The sequence below is a fragment of the Staurois parvus genome, unplaced genomic scaffold (assembly GCF_062004578.1).
Source record: "Staurois parvus isolate SC_StPar_1 unplaced genomic scaffold, SC_StPar_1.0 ptg000188l, whole genome shotgun sequence".
NCBI classification, from domain to species: domain Eukaryota; kingdom Metazoa; phylum Chordata; class Amphibia; order Anura; family Ranidae; genus Staurois; species Staurois parvus.
This window is the reverse complement of record NW_028317984.1, coordinates 1,646,762-1,662,322: the sequence shown is the minus strand read 5'-3', so window position 1 is coordinate 1,662,322 and position 15,561 is coordinate 1,646,762. Positions and strand designations below refer to the sequence as shown.

At 42.5% G+C, this 15,561-nt stretch overlaps 1 protein-coding gene across 2 annotated transcripts in view; it reads left to right on the top strand.

Annotated features, from left to right (window-relative positions):
- LOC149462017 (synaptotagmin-2-like) overlaps positions 1–15,561 on the top strand; it is a 172,589-nt gene that overhangs the window by 38,241 nt on the left and 118,787 nt on the right. Inside the window, exon 1 of one of the 2 annotated variants that reach the window (XM_089677585.1) lies at positions 2,406–2,515. The exons of the other annotated variant lie outside the window; for it this stretch is intronic. The gene's annotated coding sequence lies outside the window, so the exon portion shown is untranslated. Of the gene's footprint in view, positions 1–2,405; positions 2,516–15,561 lie in introns of those variants that run through there. 2 annotated transcript variants of the gene reach the window in all.

Sequence of the window (15,561 nt, the reverse complement as noted above, 5' to 3'; positions counted from 1 at the left end):
GAAAAATGGATTCAATAAAATTTCAGCAAATTTTGGATGGTAACTTGATGCCATCTGTGAAAAAGCTGAAGTTAAAGAGAGGATGGCTTATACAAATGGATAATTATCCTAAACACACCTCAAAATCCACGGGGGATTACATCAAGAGGCGTAAACTGAAGGTTTTGCCATGTCCTTCACAATCTCCTGACCTCAACATAATTGAAAATCTATGGATAGACCTTAAAAGAGCAGTGCGTGACAGACAGCCCAGAAATCTCAAAGAACTGGAAGACTTTTGTAAGGAAGAATGGGCAAAGATACCTCAAACAAGAATTGAAAGACTCTTGGCTGGCTACAAAAAGCGTTTACAAGCTGTGATACTTGCCAAAGGGGGCAGTACAAGATATTAACTCTGCAGGGTGCCCAAACTTTTGCAGATGCCATTTTTTTGTTTTCTGTTATTTTGAAAGTGTAAATGATGGAAATAAAATCTAACTTTTGTTGACATATTTTAAGAATGTCTAATCTGTAATTTGATGCCTTTTGGAGATTTTTCCATCTCTCCTTGGCTTCTTTATGCACATTAATACACATTTTTAGTTGGGGTGCCCAAACTTTCGATCGTGTGTGTGTGTGTGTGTGTGTGTGTGTGTCGCTAAAAGGTTTGCTCAGTGCTGTACATTATAGGATGGCAAAAAATAAACGGGTTATAACCCTCCCTTAATCTGTCCAAAATTAAAACAAAGTTTTGCCTATACTTTTAAGTAAAACATTGACATGTACATTCTGTAGTGCGCCTTATAAGAACAACCAGTATTATTGGGATGTTCAATCCAAATTAGGACCTTATTGTATGCACTGATTTCTCAGTGATGTGTGATCAGCTAGCTAGGTTCAGGGCTCAGGATTGCTGTGTAGGGATAGCCCTGTAGTATGCAGGTTCGTGCTGAAAACATATTCTAACAATGTATCCCTGTTTTGAAATTTATTAATCAGCCCCAATCTTTGATTGAGCCTTAAAGCGGAGTTCCACTCACTCTGTAAAAAAATAAAAGTCAGCAGCTACAAAAACTGTAGCTGCTGACTTTTAAAAAAAACAGCCATTCACCTGTCCCACGATCCTACGTTGCCCCCGCCACAGCCCGTTTCACTGGCTGTCCTGTATTCCAGGCGCCGGCATCTTCAGTGTGGGCACCCGGCTGTGACAGCTTTCGGCTTCACAGCCGGGTGCCCACTGCCCATGTGCGAATAGCGCTGTGCTTCCTGAATGGCCCCATCATCTTCTGAGACCTGTCACGTGTCCCATAAGACATCGGGGAGGGAGGGTAGGACTACTGTTTCCGATCGCCTAGGCAATCGCAGCAGAAGTAGGAACAGGTACCTGTCAAATTCGGGTACCCGTTACCCCTCTGCTCCCCAAAGGTGCCAATCCTTAAAGGGGAGCGGGGGGACTAATCTTTAAAGCGGAACTTCTCCTTTTGGGTGGAGTTCCGCTTTAAGCCGGCAATAGGCAGTTCAAATCTTGGCCAGTTCAGCCAGGACAGGGCGAGATCCAGAAGTTGATCGATTTGATCAAGTTGGGTACAACCAGGCTGCTGGATTTTACATTTGATTATTGCTAGCAGTAGTCACTGTGTACTCTTGGCAGGGATAGCTCCACCTTTCCCCCCGTGCTGGGAGAACACAATGGCTCCATGGGAGGGATTCCCTATTCATCACTGTGTTGATGGGAGAATGGAGTGATTTTTCTTTCCCGCAACATGTAGTCGGCTTTAAGCTGGCTATAGTTAAGTGGAAAATTGAACGAATATCAAAAAAAAAATTGAAAAGGTCCTTTTTTCTGACATTCATTGTATTTAAATTTTCCAGCGAACCTCAACATTTTTTCAAGATTAAGCGTTGTTTTGTTGACCAATTTCTACTACTATCCCTGCTGCTCATGTGCATTTCACCTGTTAAAAAAAATTAAACATTCCAACGTTTGTTCGTATTTGCTCCTGAAATGGAATCTGGCTGTTGCAGCAAGCACACTAACCACACGAATATTGTACGATTCTTCTACCGACTGGATTTGTCATTTGCTTTTGTATTCATGAATGGCCAGCTGTAGGCTGTTTAGGTTTTATTTCCATGCATGGAGTCCAGCTCACTGACTGCATGACTCAGATAACCAATAGCGGCATAGAGGAAAGAGGTTCTCGGTCTGGGCACTCGGTCCCAGATTGTTTATTCTAGCTGGTCCTGGTCAGGGACCGTCCACTCGCACTCAGAAAGACAATAATCGGTAAAGGTGAATGATTTCCTTGTGTACCATCTGGGTCAGTGCTGATCCCAGTGGAAGTAGTTTAGCACATTAGGATGCCGGCACTGACCAATGGGAAGCAGGATGCAGGGAGACGTGGGAGGAATAGGAATTAGGAGAAGGAAGAGAGGGAGGGGAGAGGAAGGAGCACGCGTGTCTCTGTACTACTGCAGACAGAGTTGCAGATAACCGGGGGAGACACACAGGCAGGACAAGAAACTCCACACACAGGTAAAGCCGGCAATGACAACCCCGGGAGGAGGACGAGCCGGGCGCTGTGCTGGGGGAATGCATGCTGTCTGGCAGCCCTTGTGTACCCGGCTTTGTTTTCTATCCCTGTCTGTGTAAGCATTAAAGGTGTTAATGTCGGGGTGGTGGGGGGCCGTACTGCAGATCTTTGGCGCTGACACGGTTAATCAGACTGGGCGTGTCCTGGCTCTGCGGTTTGCCCTCCCTTTTTCCATCTGAACAATTTGCTTAGTTTTTGCTCTGCACAAATTCTGCAGCATCAGCGCCCTGTTCTTCATCCCTTCCCCCATCATCCAGTCATCCATTCCTTCTATAACCAGAGCCACTCTTCTAGTCGCTTTTATGTCATAAAACTTGGGAGATCCCACATCCCCGATCCATGGACTGCTGAGTAGTGTGACATAATACAGCCTGAAAGCTGAGGCTGCACTCAACACTGCGGGCTCCGCATTCCCCATCATCCTCAGGAGGATGGAGAGCTCAGCAATCGGACTTTATTCCAGGCAGGACAGCCCACACCTGTCTACAATCTGCCGCATTGTTCCTGCTCAGACATCTCCAGTATGTGCTGAAGGAGACATTCCTCATTTGACTTTGAAAAGTCCAGGGGGCACCCCTTATTTCATCAGTCCCTTCTGTGATCAGAGGCACTGGAAGCTGACTGAACTGTAGAGGTGTACTGTCAATGGCAGTCTAATGCATAGAACCACACTGGGCTGCAATTAAACTTTAATGCACAAAGCGTCAGCACTACATTAGAGATTGCATGCTTTCCACATTGATAATGAAAGGTGTGTACTGTATATGTTCATCTGTTCATTTCCTTCATGGATTACTCTGGGTAAATCCCGTAACAGTTTTACATTTGACCTATCATCTATACATTTTTTTTAAGGTACTTTACTTTTTTCTATTTGTTTTATTATGATTACAGTCAGTTCTACTGGTTTGGTTTGTTACCTCCATTTCAGTAGGTATGTGGTCCCTTTTGGCTGCTTTTTGCTGTGCATTAGATCATACCATTTAGGTCCTACTATGTCTTTTTAGACTGCTCCATGGACCTGGTAGGGCTGCTTTGTTTCAGCTCTGTAAACGTATACTCATTTTATACTTTATCATTTATTCAGATTATATCATTTATATTCCCCACATTTCTAATATCTGTTATTGAGCCATATATTTGACATTATAAAAGAAAGTTCATGCTGTGTAGTTTTTTTTTTTTTTTGCCAGCATGTGTTCTTGCAACACAAGAATGCCAATGATCAATATTGTAGAAGGGCTTTGAAGTCTACGGCACAGAATTTGGACAAATTTATTTTGTCTGATATTAGTCAGTTGTACTTTCGTTTTTTAAAAATATACATGTGTGTTTTTTACTGAGTGATCTACAGAACTCCATAGCCTCTACTGGCAGAATAGGCTTGTAAATGGCTTACATAAAGTGAAGCAAAATGACATTCTTCAACAAAATGTGAGAAATTTAAACATGCATTTTCCCTTCTATGTGAATCAGCTACTAGTATAGTCCTATGGCGTTCCTGAAGAAAACCTGTGTTTCCGGCCTGGCCCTGTGTTTGCATCCATTCTTGGTGTATATAATCTGTTCTTGGTCACCACTAGAGGATGCTACTTGGAGGTAGGAAACCTGCTCTGCATCATGCTACATATTCAATGTCTCCCAGGAGCAGATTTTTCTTGGTAAGCAGGAAGTAATGACAGCCAAGAGTTTGCAGGCTGATTTTCTGTTAGCAGGACCAGTCTTCAGAAATGGGGAACCAATGATATTGGCATTTTTTTTTAGCTGCTGGAGCAAGGACAAATATATAATCAATTAAAATGCACCATCACAGCACTAAGTGCCTTTCTGAAATGGTATGATGACAGCCATTTTTTTCCATCAGCTCACATACGAGTTTCCAAGGTGCTTAGTTACAGGATTTATCATTCTGCTCAAAAGTCAGCAAGAAATGACGGCAGGGCTCATGTACACTGAACATTTTTGACGCTGCTCTACTTTTGAAAATGCTCTAGCATATTTTTTTGCCTTTAAACACTCCTGCATGTAAGCCTGTGTGTCCATGCTCACATAGGTGTTTAGTGGCAGAAAAAAAACACTGCTAGTGCTTTCAGGAGCCAGCAGCGTTTTGGCAGGAAAAAATGCTTGATGCACCAAAACGTGTCTAAATGCGCCTAAGCGTTTGGCGAGTTTAGTGCTTGAGTATTTTGTTCATATCAAATGGTTAGCACTTCTGCCTGACAGTACTCGCGTCGTTGGTTCGAATCCCAGCAACGGCACCTCCTGCCTGGAGTTTGCATGTTCTCCCTGTGCCTACGTGGGTTTCCTCCAGGTATTCTGGTTTCCTTCCACACTCCAAAGACATGCTAGTAGGTTAATTTGATCCTGTCTAAAATTGGCCCTTGTATACGGATGTGAGTTAGGGACCTTGCATTGTACACCCCTTGAGGGTTAGGGACTGATGTGAATGTACAATATATATGTAAAAGCGCTGTGTAAAATTGACGGCGCTATATAAGTACCTGAAATAAATATCAATGGCCAGAATAAATTATTATTCTGATCATTTAAATTAATTACCGGCCAATGATACGCCTAAACATGTTACACACATTTACAAGTGTCAAGCATTTTTTTTTCCAAAATATTGATGGCAGGAGGAAAGGCATCTAGGAGAGAGAGCAAAAATATTCATTGTGCATGAGGCTGAGATTTTTGTATAGGTTTTGCACATGCTTCCTTGAGCCCCTGGTTCCAATGTGCAGGCTGGTTGCAGAAGCAGGAATCACATCTGTTTCCGCACCTAAAAGCAAATCACACTGCTCATACGATACTCGCGGGGCTGCTATCCATTCTGAATGGCACCCCCTTGCATCTCACCCTGCATTTGCATTTCCAGGAACTGCAGGGAAATCTCAGTCAAAAAAGACCATGCAATTTCCCTTCAGGTTTCATTTTTAACTACTTCACACTGGCGCCTCCAGGCCTTTTAAGGGGGTTTCTGACGCTGAGAGGCGGGGGTGGGGTTTAGGGTCATGTCACCACCGTGATTTGCTATCATGGCAGTCACATGATCGGAAAGGTCCTGATCGCAAGGAGAGATCAGGACCTTTCCGTGGGATGCTGATATGTGCACACTGCGTGCTCTCAGCGTGTTTTTTTTACAAATGGTACGCAAATATGCGGCCGCTCGTCATCAAGGCTCGACCGCCAAGAGGCCAAATATTTGCGTACTGTCGGTATGAAGAGGTTAAAAAGCTGTATGCACTTTTTTTTCTGTAAACACAGATAGGACAGCCTATTCAAATGCAGGTCATGCTGCCTGCACAAGTGTAAACCTGGGCTTAAATGAGGCCTGTACTTGGCGAACAATGTCCTTTGTTTTTTTTGCTGAGCTCTCCTGAAAATCCTAGTTGCCTGCTAGTGTCTGGATTTCTGACTTTGGTCAGACTTCACATGCAGCACTCTGTTCTGAGTCAATAAAATCAGAGAAAGCCAGACAACATTTTGAAAAGCAGATACACAATAGCAACCTGTGTGTTTCTCCCAACTGTTGTGTTTTTTGTTATAATGCGTTTTATGTATGTATGTAAATTAATGTTTTGTGAGGTACATATATGGAACTTTTGGGGTTTTTTTTTTGGTTTTTTACTACTCAGACCAAGGGTGGATTTGATTTAAATCAAGTCATCTCTGTCCCGCAGTGGCTTCTTCTCTGACCTGCTGTTGACTCACCAACAGTCCCATTCACCTTAATGGGGCTTCAGGGACACAACAGGGTGAGGGATATGGCGGCAGCAGTTGAGTGGATGTTCACTAACAGGTGCTGCCATGATGGATCTAAAATGACAGGTGCTCTTTAAATGTAAGGAATCCGACTCATTCTTGCTGTTAGAATCTTTAATATTTGCAAACCAAATGGTTTCCTTTTTAGAATAATAAGCTGTCAGGTTAGTTAAACAGCAGTATCGGAACCGATTTTACGTTAATCACACATAGCTGGAGAACTACTCAAATTCTTTTATTTCATGTTTTTTCTCATGGTTACTGTGAAATTGTGTGAGTGCATCAATGCAGTGCATGTTATCTCGGCTTGCAGAGCTTGGATTCATTGAATGAGTTTACCAAAAATGTAAAGATTGCAGAATATACAGCCTCATGCTGCAAAACTAAGCTCCATTTCATGCTGAATAAACTAAATTATTAATGTATCTTAAATAGAAAATTATCTTTAGATTTGTACTCCAAAAGCATTTTATTAAAATAAATTTGATAAAAAATCAAAAAAATCTGATTTAAATAAAAAAAAAATCCGATTTTAATAGACATATTTTAAATAATTGGTTTTTATCCACTCTGCTCAGAGTACAAACATGCAAGCAGTCCTAGTTTCATCTAGAGAGATGCATTCTATTTTGGAGTCTGGAACCTGGCACTGGTAGTGTGCAGGGATTTTTTGTGGTGCTGGATTCCTTTTAACCTGACCCTTAGACTGACCATAATCCTTAACCTGCCAATCATGTGAGGTAAAGCCTCGTACACACTGTAACTGACAGATCGCTTTACTATTGGGCGGTTCAACAGAAACCAGCCAACATACAGCCCGTGTGTGCGGCAGCCGGTGTGACAGAAGCCAATGGCTGAGGGCGCTGACCGGTGTGTTTTTGGTGTTGGCAGTCCCCCTGGTAGAACACAATAGCACAGCTGGGGAGATCACTGTATTAAAACTTACTACAGGGATCTGTCAGTTTTTTTTTCTCATTCATCCCTGTGGGGTGAAAGGAAAACATCTTGTTATGTGTGAGGCTTAACACAAGCTGTGTTATTAGAGCGAAGCGGTCAGTGATCTCCCCTGCTGTGCTATTGTTTTCTGACGGGGACTGCCCCCCAGAACCCCCAACCACGAGAACACACTGGTCAGCGCTATTAGCCATTGGCTGAGAGTGCTGATCAGATGGCGATCGGCAGACCTTTTTCGGTCATGCCCCTTCTGACAGAAGCTGGACCGGTTGCTGTACACACGGGCCGAATGTCGGTTTCTGTTGAACTGGCCTAAATGCCCAATATTTGGCCCATGTGTACGTAGGTTAAGTCTAACCTGTAGACATGACCGCTACTTGGTCCAGCCAGTTTGGGGAGGTAATTTACTGTGAGTTGGGAGTACCCAACCGGTTGCTGTTAAAAGGCAAGTTAGAGGGGGTTCTCAACCGCTGCCAGGCCACAGCTTTCTATTTGATTTGACAGCTACTGCTGTCCCACCATTCTTCATGTCAACTTTGGGCTGTTGGATTATGCAGAGCAGAGAATGGGAGCTTTGAGGCATGCAGAGGATGGGAGTGATGCAGCACCTTAAGTGTATTTAAAGCGATACGAAACTCAGGACCCTGCATTCACTATATCTGGTCTCCCACAGTACACACAACATGAAAATGCAATTATTTTAGTAAATATAAACTCCTAAATACCTTTTCTCAGCAGTTAGAGCAGTCTTGCAGAGCACTGGTTAAAGCTTGTAGGAGGAGTTTTCTTTCTGCTCTGAGGATGTGAAAGTCCACACCCTCTGTCTGGACAGTGCTGATTGGCCCTGTGCTAATCACATGCACTCTCCCAAGTAAAAAAAAAAAAAAACCCTCTAGCAATACACGCCAAACCGAGCATGTGACCACGGGTTCAGTCTGTATTAGGTGGTCATTTCAACAAGAAGAGGGCAGAGAAAAAAGGATCAAACTCCCTTTTTACATGTAACATGTTCCGAAGGTGAACTTATCCCCTAAAAGTTAAGTTCACCTTTTGACTAAAATTAATAAATGCAAATTTTTTTGCTGGTAAAAATGTGCATTTATTATTTTTGGTTGCAGATGCCTGTAAAGCATTGCACCAGCAATTACCAGATTGCTGGTGACATGCAGGTCTCCTGCAGGCCTGTCAGTATATCTGCTTGCCCATACTGGAAGATTCAGTGAACTACCACGGCGCTCCGTGGCAGTTCATTGAGAACTACAAGCCAACAGTTGCCAAGGCTGTCAGGACCTGTAGTTCATTCACAAAGCACTGTGAATGAATGATGCGGCCGTGTGGGCAGAGTGCTGCAGAGCTGTGCTGTTTTTAATAAATGACAGCTAGTACGGAAAACGTCTCCCTGTACTTCTGTCACAGGGAGGGGGCAGCGGGCAGTAGCTGCAGTATTGGGAACTTGTTACATGCTCCACCATAACAAAAAAAAAATGTGACCAAAGGTGAACTTTATCCTTTAAAACATCTCTAGGTCAGCAGTCACAAAAAAAAAGTAGTGAGGTTGGCAAAGGATATGTCTAAGGATATCTGAGGATCTGCCCACAACTTGAGGATTGAAGTTATGCACTTGGGGGTTAGGAATATGCATGCATCATACACATTAGGGGGCGTACAAATGGGGGAATGATCTGGGGGTTCTGGTAGATCACAAGCTTAATAATGGCATGCAATGCCAAGCTGCGGTTTCTAAAGCGAGCAAAATCCTCTCTTGTATTAAGAGGTATAGACTCCAGAGAGAGAGATACAAATCGTTAGGAACACCTCATCTGGAATATGCAGTTCAATTTTGGGCACCAATTCACAAAAAGAACATTGGGGAACTGGAGAAAGTACAGAGAAGGGCAACTAAACTGATAAGAGGCATGGAGGAGATCAGCTATGAGGAAAGATTAGAGGAACTGAATTTATTCTTTCTTGAGAAGAGATTAAGGGGGGATATGATCAACATGTATAAATACATCCGTGATTCGTATAGTGAACTCAGTGTAGCGTTATTCACCCTGATGTCATCACAGAGGACAAGGGGGCACTCTTTACGTCTGGAGGAAAAGAGATTTAATCTCCAAACACGGAAAGGTTTCTTCACAGTAAGAGCTGTGAAAATGTAGAATAGACTCCCTCAAGAGTTGGTTCTAGCCAGCTCAGTAGATTGCTTTAAAAAAGGCCTGGATTTTTTCCAAGATACACATAAAATAACTGGATACTAACATTTATAGATAAAGTTTGTCCAGGGAATATCTGATTGCCTCTTGGGGGACCAGGAAGAAATTTGTTTTCCCGTGCAGGAGCAAATTGGATCATGCTTTGCTGGGTTTTTGTTTTCTTCCTCTGGATCAACTGTGTGTGAGGATTATAATTTTTTTTTTTTTATGGTTGAACTAGATGGACTTTGTCTTTTTTCAGCCAGACTAACTATGTAACTTGAAGCAAAGGAGAGCTCCAGAGCGAGGAGTAAGGCAAGTATTGAAGTATTGAATCTTATTCCTCACCCCCTCATGCAGTAAGGTCCACTGCAGAGGTAGCTTTTTTTTTTTTTTTTTTGTAATTCCAGGTGGTTGGGAAACAATCCTTAACCCTGACAACCAGTCGTAAGTGGGCATCGATAATCATCTGAATCTACACTCTTTGAGTTGATATAGTAATGCAGCCTTACTACTTAGAAATTGCTTGATCATTTATCCTCTACATTATACGTATTCTCTCCCCAGTTGAAACAAAAGTGTCAGGCTGTAATTTTATCCTACTTGCCATCTAAACTCCATACTGATAACACTCTCAAAATACTCATTTTACAAATGTATTTCAGAATAATTTGAAAGAAAATTAAAGGCTATGTTTTTTTAAAGTGTTACGGTTTCCCACCTGCCTGGTTGGGTGTAATTGTTTAGCCTTGAGCTGGGGCTGGAGCTTGGTTATTCCATTGTAAGTGCCTTGCAGCCTGATATTGAGCTGCTGTTTCTGCTTGGGACAAGTGAATGACTGTGGCTTGCTCATGCTGGTTAAAATAAAATGGCAATTTTAATGCTGTCCCAGGGTTATACATACGTTTCCTTCGCTTTGTTGGTGCAGTGTTTGCCCCAGAAGAGAAGTGATCTATTACTGTAAGTCAGTGGTTCTTAACCTGGGTTCGATCGAACCCCAGGGGTTCGGTGAGTCAGTCTCGCGGGTTCGGCGGAAGTGAAGACCCACACCTGACTCATATGATTCGTGCAGTAAATATTCATTATTATGTTTTTGTTTTTGTGTGAAAATCATGTTCTAATGGTTTTGTTCTTTGTTCTTAACGGTTTTGTTCATTTTGTGCACCTATGTATACATATATACCTAAATATATACCTATGTTTTGAATTTTAAAAATCATATTTTATTTTTCCAATTAAGAAGGGTTTGGTGAATGCGCATATGAAACTGGTGGGGTTCAGTACCTCCAACAAGGTTAAGAACCACTGCTGTAAGTGCTTTTAGGTATGGGTCTCATGTAGCTTCCCTTCCTCCCATGTCACAGCACTGTTGCAGCATGCCACATGTGGAGCATGGGGAGATAATCATGGGGTAGGTAATAGAAGGTAGGTATAACACTCTGGGGGGCTGGAATTAAATTGAACCTTTTTAATTTTCCCTGCATTGGCAAAGCATAAGTGTAGTTTGAGTGAAAATTCATATTCTTGCCAATGCCCATTCCTGACTGTTTTTCTTTCACTATATCACCTCTCTGGACATGTGTAGCAAGTCCAGTCTAATGAATTTAAATCAAACACACGGGTGAAATATCTGTGAACTTGTATCTGTTTTGTGCAGCTGGCTCCTGGCATTAATATAAGGGAACTGGGTTGCCGTATATATCCACCTGATCATTTTTATGGTGTTTGCAGTAGCTGCGTTTAAAAATACATTTCATTATGTTTTAATGAATACATATCTGCATTAATACATGTTTTTGTATCTGCCTGAAGTTTAGATTTAACTCTAAACTAAACGAAAACAAAATTTTTTTCAATGTTAAAATGTTGTGCCAAATCACCTTAGTCCCTGGCCGAAAGCAACGAGACCATAACTTGAGTAATTACTGCAAAAGATGTTTGCATCACTGAGCATGAATCCTAGTGCACTCCTGACCGAATGCCGTCTATTGGAAAAACAATAAATATTGATGCAACACTGGAGCTGCCCTCAATCCTCAATATGTAATCCATATAGCCACTCCTTTTGCATATATGTGTTTTATTCTTTCTGTTCAATGTGTCATGTAATAAAACAGTCAATGTGGGCTCAGTTCATGGAGTTACATTACTTTTAACCTGTTGGTGCTGGCTGTTCGCAAATATGCATCTTTTCGGCAGCTGGGCCTTAACGCCAAGAGGCTGCTTATTTGCGCACCCAAAAAAACACGTGCGTGCTCTGGCACATTTATCAGCGTTACATGGAAAGGTCCTGATCGCTACTTGTGATAGGGACCTTTCCGATCATGTGACCGCAGTGACAGCCAATCACAGTGGTCACATGACCCACACCTCCCGGCGTCACAAACCCTTTAAAGGACCAGAAGGTGCCTGGTGCCACAGGGTTAAAATCTGAGATAAAATAACTCCTAGCTTTTTTTCAAAAATTTTTTCTGCAATTCACAAAAAACACTGCTAAAATAAAGCGTGAGTTTTTTTCATGAAAATGGAACAATTGAGTACTGTCCGTGATACTTTTTATATTTGCACTAACATAATTTTGAGGACAAGCTTTCGGGGAATGTCCCCTTCTTCAGATCTAAGCAGTACTGAAACAAAGATTTAGCTAAAGCACATTTTCAAAGGTTTCAGCAAGAAACATGTCAGGAAGCTGCCCTCAGTGACCCTTACCACGTGGATTTCATTCTTGGCCGGGGGCAATTTACACTTAAAGTGTAAGTTTTATTCTTTTGTTTGCACTTTAATAAAGCAGTGTTGCACTAGGATATTCTTTGTGCTTGGGCTCATTTTCTTTTGAGCCTGCCTTTTCTAAAGGGATCGCCAGATGACTTCCTAAGCATAGCCTCCCTCCGGTGACATTTGACCGTACTACACTCATCTGGATACCTGGTTAGAGACGGTTTGATGACATCCTGGTTGCTAGCTCCCTCTGGTGGTCTTCGATCAGAGTTTGGTCATTCAGAAGCCTGGCTGACACGCTATGATTCCTGTCGCTGCTCGTCAGAAAATCTGAGTCCAGATGTTCTAATCCAGATGATCGGGTTGGTTTCATCACTTACATGCGCTTACAATAGCGCTATCTAGTTAGTGCAATCTACATTCATATCTACCACCAGTGTCGCCACTACCGCTTTAGTCTGATATAGACTGTCACTCATATATCACATACCTACTTATGGAGCATTGAACTATTGACTAGTCTTTATTCGCTGAATGATTATATATATTTTTTTCCATTGCTATATTTTGGTATATTTATGAATAGCATCATCTATCTGAGCACTGCATGTTATTATAAGCATTTAGTACAGTTTACCTGTGGGTACAAGGAATATCTCCTAAACATTCACTGTTGAGTAGATCATCAGTGTCCCTGCAGCTGATGATGTTACAGGCGCATGCGTTTTGAAGGAATGGCATACCCATGTCATTTCTTCAGAGCTCTGTGTTGACGTCAACGTGGCTTGGCCAATCAAGGGGCCAGAGCCCGTGAACCTGGAAGGATGACTGAGTGAAGATGGAAGCCCCGTCACCAGTGATGGTGCACCACTGGAGGGCTTTGTTCTAAGTCTATGCGATGCATACTAGCATATCTTTATAAATGTCAAATATTGAATTAAAATAGTATAAAAAAAATCACAAACATACAGCGAAGGAAATAAGTATTTGATCCCCTGCTGATTTTCAATGTTTGCCCACTCACAAAGAAATGATCAGTCTAAAAATTGAATGGCAGGTATATTGTAACACTGAGAGACAGAATAGCAACAAAAAATTCAAAAGAAATGCATGTCTAACAAATTATGCACTGATTTGCATGTGCATGAGGGAAATAAGTATTTGATCCCCTTCACAAAACATGACTTGGTACTTGTTGGCAATCAGAGGTCAGACGTTTCCTGTAGTTGGCCACCAGGTTTGCACACATGTCAGGAGGGATTTTGGCCCACTCCTCTTGGCAGATCCTCTCCAAGTCATTAAGGTTTGGCAACTCGAACTTTCAGCTCCCTCCCACAGATTTTCATTCGGATTAAGCTCCTTAATGTGCTTCTTCTTGAGGCACTCGTTTGTTGCTTTGGCCGTGTGTTTTGGGTCATTGTCATGCTGGATCACCCATCCACGACCTATATTCAATACCAAGATTCGACGTTACATTGCCCCATCCATCGTCCCTTTGATGCTGTGCAGTTGTCCTGTTCCCTTAGCAGAAAAACACCCCAAAGCTGAATGTTTCCACCACCATGTTTGACAGTCGGGATGGTGTTCTTGGGGTCATAGGCAGCATTCCTCCTCCTCCAAACACTGCGAGTTGAGTTGATACCAAAGAGTTCGATTTTGGTCTCATCTGACCACAACACTTTCAACCGGGCAGCACTGTGGCTAAGTGGTTAGCACTTCCGCTGTCGGTTCGAATCCCAGTAATGACAGCCAAGAGTTTGCAGGCTGTTTTTCTGTTAGCAGGACCAGTCTTCAGAAATGGGGAACCAATGATATTGGCATTGTTTTTGAGCTGCTGGAGCAAGGACAAATATATAATCAATTAAAGTGCACCATCACAGCACTAAGTGCCTTTCTGAAATGGTATGATGACAGCCATTTTTTTCCATCAGCTCACATATGAGTTTCCAAGGTGCTTAGTCACAGGATTTATCGTTCTGCTCAAAAATCAGCAAGAAATGACGGCAGGGCTCATGTACACTGAACATTTTTGACGCTGCTCTACTTTGAAAATGCTCTAGCATATTTTTTTGCCTTTAAACACTCCTGCATGTAAGCCTGTGTGTCCATGCTCACATAGGTGTTTAGTGGCAGAAAAAAAACACTGCTAGTGCTTTCAGGAGCCAGCAGCGTTTTGGCAGGAAAAAATGCTTGATGCACCAAAACGTGTCTAAATGCGCCTAAGCGTTTGGCGAGTTTAGTGCTTGAGTATTTTGTTCATATCAAATGGTTAGCACTTCTGCCTGACAGTACTCGCGTCGTTGGTTCGAATCCCAGCCACGGCACCACCTACCTGGAGTTTGCATGTTCTCCCTGTGCCTGCGTGGGTTTCCTCCGGGTACTCGGGTTTCCTCCGGGTACTCCGGTTTCCTCCTACACTCCAAAGACATGCTGGTAGGTTAATTGGCTCCTGTCTAAATTGTCCCTAGTATGTGTATGTATAAATGTGACTTAGGGACCTTAGATTGTACGCCCCTTGAGGGCTAGGGACTGATGTGAATGTACAATATATATGTAAAGCGCTGCATAAATTGACAGCGCTATATAAGTACCTGAAATAAATAATAAACCAGTCCTCCTCTGCTTCATTCAGATGTTCATTGGCAAACTTCAGTCAGGCCTGGACATGTGCTTTCTTGAGCATAGGGACCTTGCAGGCACTGCAGGATTTCAATCCTTGTCGGCGTAGTGTGTTACCAATTGTTTTCTTGGTGACTGTTGTCCCAGCTGCCTGCAGATCATTGACAAAATCCTCCCATGTAGTTCTGGGATGATTCCTCACTGTTCTCATGATCTTTCACACTCCACGAGGTGAGATCTTGCATGGTGCACCAGACCTAGGGAGACTGACAGTTGTTTTGTGTTTCTTCCATTTGCTAATGATTGCACCAACTGTTGCCACCTTCTCAACCAAGTCGCTTGGTGATAGTTTGGTAGCCCAGTCCAGCCTTGTGTAGGTCTACAATCTTGTCCCTGACATCCTTGGACAGCTGTTTAGTCTTTGCCTTGGTGGAGAGTTTGGAATCTGATTGTTTGCTCCTGTGGACAGGTGTCTTTTATACAGGTAACAAAATGAGATTAGCAGCACTCCCTTTAAGAGACGGCTTCTAATCTCAGCTTGTTACCTGTATGAAAAACACCTGGTAGCCAGAAATCCTGCTGAATGATTGGGGATCAAATACTTATTTCCCTCATGAACATGCAAATCATTGCATAATTTGTTAGACATGCATTTCTTTTGAATTTTTTGTTGCCATTCTGCCTCTGTGTTACAATACACCTACCATTCGATTTTTAGACTGATCATTTCTTTGTGA